The sequence below is a fragment of the Lactuca sativa genome, chromosome 6 (assembly GCF_002870075.4).
Source record: "Lactuca sativa cultivar Salinas chromosome 6, Lsat_Salinas_v11, whole genome shotgun sequence".
Classification (NCBI taxonomy): Eukaryota; Viridiplantae; Streptophyta; class Magnoliopsida; order Asterales; family Asteraceae; genus Lactuca; species Lactuca sativa.
The window spans coordinates 104,312,482-104,319,465 of NC_056628.2; positions in this window are offsets into that span (position 1 = coordinate 104,312,482).

Sequence of the window (6,984 nt, forward strand, 5' to 3'; positions counted from 1 at the left end):
TTTTAGAACGCAAATAATGGACCCATATACAGAATTTCCTTATGTTGAGCCATTCCAACATGAAATTCATATATATCCTTGACTAAATGATTAAAAACTCACAATCTAAGCTTATAGATTTGAGATAAAGTATAATTTCCTCTCCCTTAATTATAGCAAAACAACCTTTTCCCAATTGAAACTTTTGTTTTCTATAATTAACATTGCTAACTTGCAATACTTATCATAATTATCATGCTCCCACTAACATGATGATTATTAGCATAACACTTATGCTCCCACTAGCTTTGACATGTACTCAGAAATCAGCTGGACTTCTAGAAATCAATACTTCATTGACTTTCTTACCAAAGTTCAGATTTCTGATACTAGATTGTTTTGATAAAACTTTATCAAAAATCATACACCTTCCCTTAGATAGCACACTTGTGTGTCTCAACAGTTATGAAGAGGTATGCCGTAATCATAATGGTTAGACCTTTTTTTTTGCCACTTCTCACAAGTCCATATTAGTGTGCCGGTTAACCACACGCGCTCCACTAACGACTTTGAGAATGCAAATATCACAATTGCTATCTAGATAAAATCTACTTAGTGAAAGTGTTTCCTCACCATCATTTTCATGAATCGGAGAGAAACCTTATGACACTTAGATTTATATGGTGTATGAGTTCCTACCCATATGAATTTGTCAAAACCATAATCACAAGACACAGATAATGACAAATCCAAAACCATATGGATTGAACTCAATCTTAATTTATTGCCACCTGGCAGCTCAAGGGCCTGCCATTGCTTCCAAGTAGTTGTGCAACAAATTGAGAACTCTAAGAACTCATATGCAAAGTCAACTTTAACTGGAATGGGCACAGATATGTCAACACGATAGGTTATAAACCTCAAGTCATGTGCTAGAGAAGAACTTCAGGTTTTATTCTTGATTAGTTCTTGAGACTTCCAAGACCTTTAAGACTCCCACTGTCCTCTTGACCTATAAGACACCCTTGTCAAACATCCAAGAGATAGTGTGGATTCTTATCAAGACAAACACTTCACACAATTGGCCTAAGTTGGTTTTTTGTTTTATCCAAAACATCACAACTTACCAATTTCAAATGTACAAGAGTAGAAAACTTTTACTCTTACATTTGACAAGTGTTTTAACCTTCTTTTGAGACATGTCACTCAAGTTACAATCTCGGAGTATGACTCTAAGACTTGTATTGGAACGAAGTATGACTCATCTTCTTGATTTAACCATTTCAACAATTCAAGATCCCTCTTCTTAGTCATAAGAATGCACTAAGACTTCCTTAGAGAACTAATTGTGCTATGGTTTCTTAATCATTAAGATGATTACAAAACTGATACTAAAGTACTCTCCTATCTTTTCAAATTTGAGAAACTTTTATCCTTCTGCCATTTTGATTCTTCTTATTCGCCCTGCCTTACATTGGAACCTTTTTCCAATGTCTCAGAGTTACACTTAAGCATGTAAGTATAATCATATTTACTGAGCTTTAGTAAACTATGACGAATAGTCTTATCAAACTTTTGTGGTAGACTTAATCAGTGCACAATGATGTGTACTCGATCCCTTAGTCCTTTACTTGACTCACACATCCATGTGAACAAGTAATTAGTCTTAATTTTTCCAAAACTTGAAAGTTCTCATTCATCATGCTTTACAACTTGCATGATTCCAAGTTCCGGTCCAATTGAAACTTGGGTGATGAGAATCTTCCCTTATTTGGTAAATCTAGACATTACCACAAGTGAAAGAATCAATTTCATATTTCCACTCTTGCTCTTAATGGAATCATATAAGCAACAATTTTTTCTCAAATGCCATTGTAAGGATATTTTAAAATAAATAAAATCAAAAAATTTCCTTTTATTTTAAAACTTTGCGGTAAAAACTTGTCCTTACAATTCATATGAAAACTTGTTGTTATCTATTCCTAGGCAATATCTCATAACTCCTAAGAAGTAGCTCAGGAATCCGATCTTCAAAGTATGCGATAGAAATCCATCTACGCCATCAGATTCAGCATATTCTTTCTTTAAGTTTCTTCACTTTTTCTTTGATTCTTAAAACATCACCATGTGACCCAGTCACATCATGTATCAAGAATCTCAGAATAGAAACTTAACAGAGTTAGATAGTGGACTTTACCTGAAGTAGAGTCAAACTTATTGACTTTAACATCCTTAGGTAAATTTGGCAGCTTCGCAACCAATGCCCCTTCCTTTGGCAATATAAACATATGGACCCTTTGATAATGGTACACGAGACTATCACAGACTTAGCTTTTCTCTTTACCATTTGGTCAACCGAGTTGACTATGGCCGATCCCTTTCCATTGGGAAGAGAATGCTTTACTAGATACCCAATGTCATCATTGTCAATGCCCATAAAGTTTTAGGAAGTTGATCTTATCAAATAGATAAGATCATTAAGGGTCTTGTCATAGTCTGTTTCATAGGTGTCCCAAAGGAACTCACTATGTGACTTAGAAAGTGATTGAACCACCAACTTTCTCAAGACTTTGACACCCAACTCTCCCGGCTTGTCAATATGTGACTACATCTCCAAGATGTGTTCACACCTAGACCTTGCCTTGCCAATAGGGCTTGAGTGACCTTAAACTTTTCAAGAACTTGTGGGTTAGGGAGAATAGTTGGAGGAGGAGAAAGAAGTATGATATCTATGGGACATCATCTTCATTAGGAAATCTTGTTTCAAAAGATTTAGGAAGATCATAAATGTCTAAACCAGACATCTTTTGGGAGATATTCAAGATAGTTGATCTTAAGTCCTTAATATAACACCCAATATGAAATATTAAGGCTAGGACCCAACAAACTATTTTATAACTTAGAAGAGGTATGCCGTAATCCAAGCTATAAAATATTTGAAGGTAGGTGAATGACGATTCACCAATTTCCACCAAGATAAACGAAATGTATTATTAGGTTTTAATTGGTTTTGAAACTCCTAGATCATTGAGATTCATTGAACTGTTCAAAGGCATGTTTCAATCTCGAGTGTGCCCTTCAGGTTTTGTGACCGGGATGCCGAGGATCACAAAACAAGGTGTGAAGTAACCATGCAAATTACTTGGTACCCTTAAGTGTTTACCCCTCAATCGATGTGCCGGTTAACCACACACGCTCCATCGATACTATGATAAACATTAAGTCACCCTTTACCTACCTTGTTAAGTCCAAGTTAGTGTGCCGGTTAACCACACACGCTCCACTAACCGACTTAAACAAAGTGCAAAGTGCAATTTCATGGATTAGCACCTTATTCACATTTTCCTAAGTAACTAAGATTGGGTATTATTAAAAGTTTAGTTACTTAGTATTTATCATTAATACTTTTAATGAAGGGAGGATTAAAGTCCTGTCAAACCCGTTCGGCTAACGACCCTCCACCAGTCAAGCAAGAGGTGGGTGAGAGTGGACACCCATTAAGTTGCCATTTTATAGGCAACAACCTTATACCCACCTTATAGACCGGCTTCGTGAATGAGGCGTACTAGCGGTAAGACTGACTTTACTCTTATACATATATATATTATTAACTTATAATATTATAAAGTATAAGGGTTGAATTTTAACTTTTAAAATTCTAAGGGCTAACTTGGAATTAAAGTATTCATAAGTGAAAACTTTTCAAATTCCAAAACTTGAGGGCAAGTTTTGAAACTATTCAAAACTAATTAATTCCATAACTTATGTGTTTAAAGTAGTTTTAATCCAAAAACTCTTCCAAGTTCCATAACTTGAGGACAAGTTATGGAAGACTTTAAACTAATAAAAGAACTAACTTTTTCTTTATTTTATAACTTATGGATTTAATTATGGTTACATATTTTTCTTTAATGAAGTGACTCTTGAACTTCCATAACTTGAGGACAAGTTATGGAGTCATAAAAAATTATTCAATGACACAAGACTCTTCATTTTGTAACCATTGCCAACTTTTATGAATTTTATGAGTCTTTAATGTGACTCTTCATGTAACTTGAGGACAAGTTACACAAACACATTTTATACTCAACTCTTAGATTAAAATGGATTGAAAACAACTATTTCAATTAACTTTTCTATTAATATAAGCAACTCATAAGAACAAGATAATTCAAATCAAACTTTTTTCATGTAATTAGTCTAAACCTTAAACTAATACAAAACATGAATCTATTGACAATTATCTTTTAAAATGGATTAGCATGAACATTACCACATCAAAAACAAGTTTATAAGTTCAAAAACAGCTTAGGGTAATGTTCCTAGTCCATTTCTAGCCAAAAACCTCGAATATATGTTGTCTGGGGCTCCTACTCGGCGAGTTCATCAGTGGACTCGGCGAGTCCAGTGCCCAGAAAGCCAGAAAATCGAGTTTTTCAGCATTTTTCAGCAATTTGCATCAAGTATAAGAGAAAGCAAGCCTAGGCTCTGATACCACTGTTGGGTTTTGAGCATTCTAACACTCCTAAGTGTACATGCAACCCTAAATACCTTGGATCTATGTTTTCTCTATTATACATGCAAATAAGAACATCCAAGGTATAATCCTAATCTAGCATACAAAACAATGACTATAGCAAGATAGAATACATACCTCTTTGGTGTAGAATGTCTTCATGAAGCTTGAGTGCCTAGTGCCCCAAGTGTGACACCTCAAATGGAATCACAATCATCAAAACACTTAGAATAACTTGAGAGAATTTCTTACAACTCATGAAATCGGCTAGCCCTTTTACTTCACACACTAGTCGCCGATTTTGGTCAAGAATAAGATGCTTATATAGTTAGGGTTACACCATGTAAACCCTAATTGACATGGCCTTTCATTTCCATGATCCATGGGTACAAATACACCATGGAGCATCCATGGACCATCCTATGGGTTTTAGCCCAACTTGATTATCCATGGAGCATTAGCCCATTATACAAGTATGGATGATTTACACAATCAACCCATATATTTAATTAGTCTTCTTTTGATCACTTAATTAATCCTAGATTAATTCTTGATCAATACTAATTAAATAATCTTATTATTCTTATTATTAATATACTAGAACTTATAATATATTAATAACCATAAGTGTCTTATTTCTGTCATTATAGTCTATCCAAGTGCATGATGGTATGCAACCCAAATGGACCATGCCGGGTCGGGTCAAGTCTTACCAATTATAGTTATGGACTTAGACATTAATCCAGTGCCCAGAAAGCCAGAAAATCGAGTTTTTCAGCATTTTTCAACAATTTGCATCAAGTATAAGAGAAAGCAAGACTAGGCTCTGATACCACTGTTGGGTTTTGAGCATTCTAACACTCCTAAGTGTACATGCAACCCTAAATACCTTGGATCTATGTTTTCTCTATTATACATGCAAATAAGAACATCCAAGGTATAATCCTAATCTAGCATACAAAACAATGACTATAGCAAGATAGAATACATACCTCTTTGGTGTAGAATGTCTTCATGAAGCTTGAGTGCCTAGTGCCCCAAGTGTGACACCTCAAATGGAATCACAATCATCAAAACACTTAGAATAACTTGAGAGAATTTCTTACAACTCATGAAATCGGCTAGCCCTTTTACTTCACACACTAGTCGCCGATTTTGGTCAAGAATAAGATGCTTATATAGTTAGGGTTACACCATGTAAACCCTAATTGACATGGCCTTTCATTTCCATGATCCATGGGTACAAATACACCATGGAGCATCCATGGACCATCCTATGGGTTTTAGCCCAACTTGATTATCCATGGAGCATTAGCCCATTATACAAGTATGGATGATTTACACAATCAACCCATATATTTAATTAGTCTTCTTTTGATCACTTAATTAATCCTAGATTAATTCTTGATCAATACTAATTAAATAATCTTATTATTCTTATTATTAATATACTAGAACTTATAATATATTAATAACCATAAGTGTCTTATTTCTGTCATTATAGTCTATCCAAGTGCATGATGGTATGCAACCCAAATGGACCATGCCGGGTCGGGTCAAGTCTTACCAATTATAGTTATGGACTTAGACATTAATCCAACACGATGACCTTACCTCGCTGCATCAGAACACATCCGAGTCCTTGATTTGAAGCATCGCAATAGACTACGAAGTCTTCTATCCCTTCAGGAAGGGATAGTATTGGCGCGGTGCACAAGGCTCGTTTGAGCGTTTGGAACGCTCTTTCTTGTTTCTCTTCCCAGTCAAAGGCCACGCCTTTATGGGTCAGGGTCGTAAGAGGTTTCGCTATCCGAGAGAAGTTCTGAATGAATCTGCGGTAGTAGCCAGCGAGACCTAGAAATTGGCGAATTTCGGTAGGCGTCTTAGGTGCTGACCAGTTCTCAATGGCTTTAATTTTGGATGGGTCCACGTGGATTCCCTCTTCGCTTACCACGTGTCCTAAGAATTCGACTCTTCGGATCCAAAATTCACATTTCGAGAACTTCGCATAAAGTTTCTCTTTTCGTAATGTCTCTAGAACTTGTCGTAGGTGAACGCCATGCTCTTTCTTACTTCGGGAGTAGATCAGGATGTCGAAAATGAAAACGATGACGAACTGATCCAAGTAAGGTCGGCATACTCTATTCATCAGATCCATGAAGACTGCGGGCGCATTGGTCAATCCGAATGGCATCACCACGAATTCGTAATGTCCGTAACGAGTTCGGAAGGCTGTATTCGGCACATCCTCCTCTAGCACTCGTAACTGGTGATATCTGGATCTCAGATCAATCTTGGAAAAATAGTTCGCCCCTTGCAGTTGGTCGAATAGATCATCTATGCGAGGCAGAGGGTAACGATTCTTGACCGTCAGTTTGTTGAGTTCTTTGTAGTCGATACACATACGGAATGATCCGTCTTTCTTCTTAACGAACAAGACCGGTGCTCCCCAAGGTGAGAAACTTGGTCTTATAAAGCCCTTGCTGAGC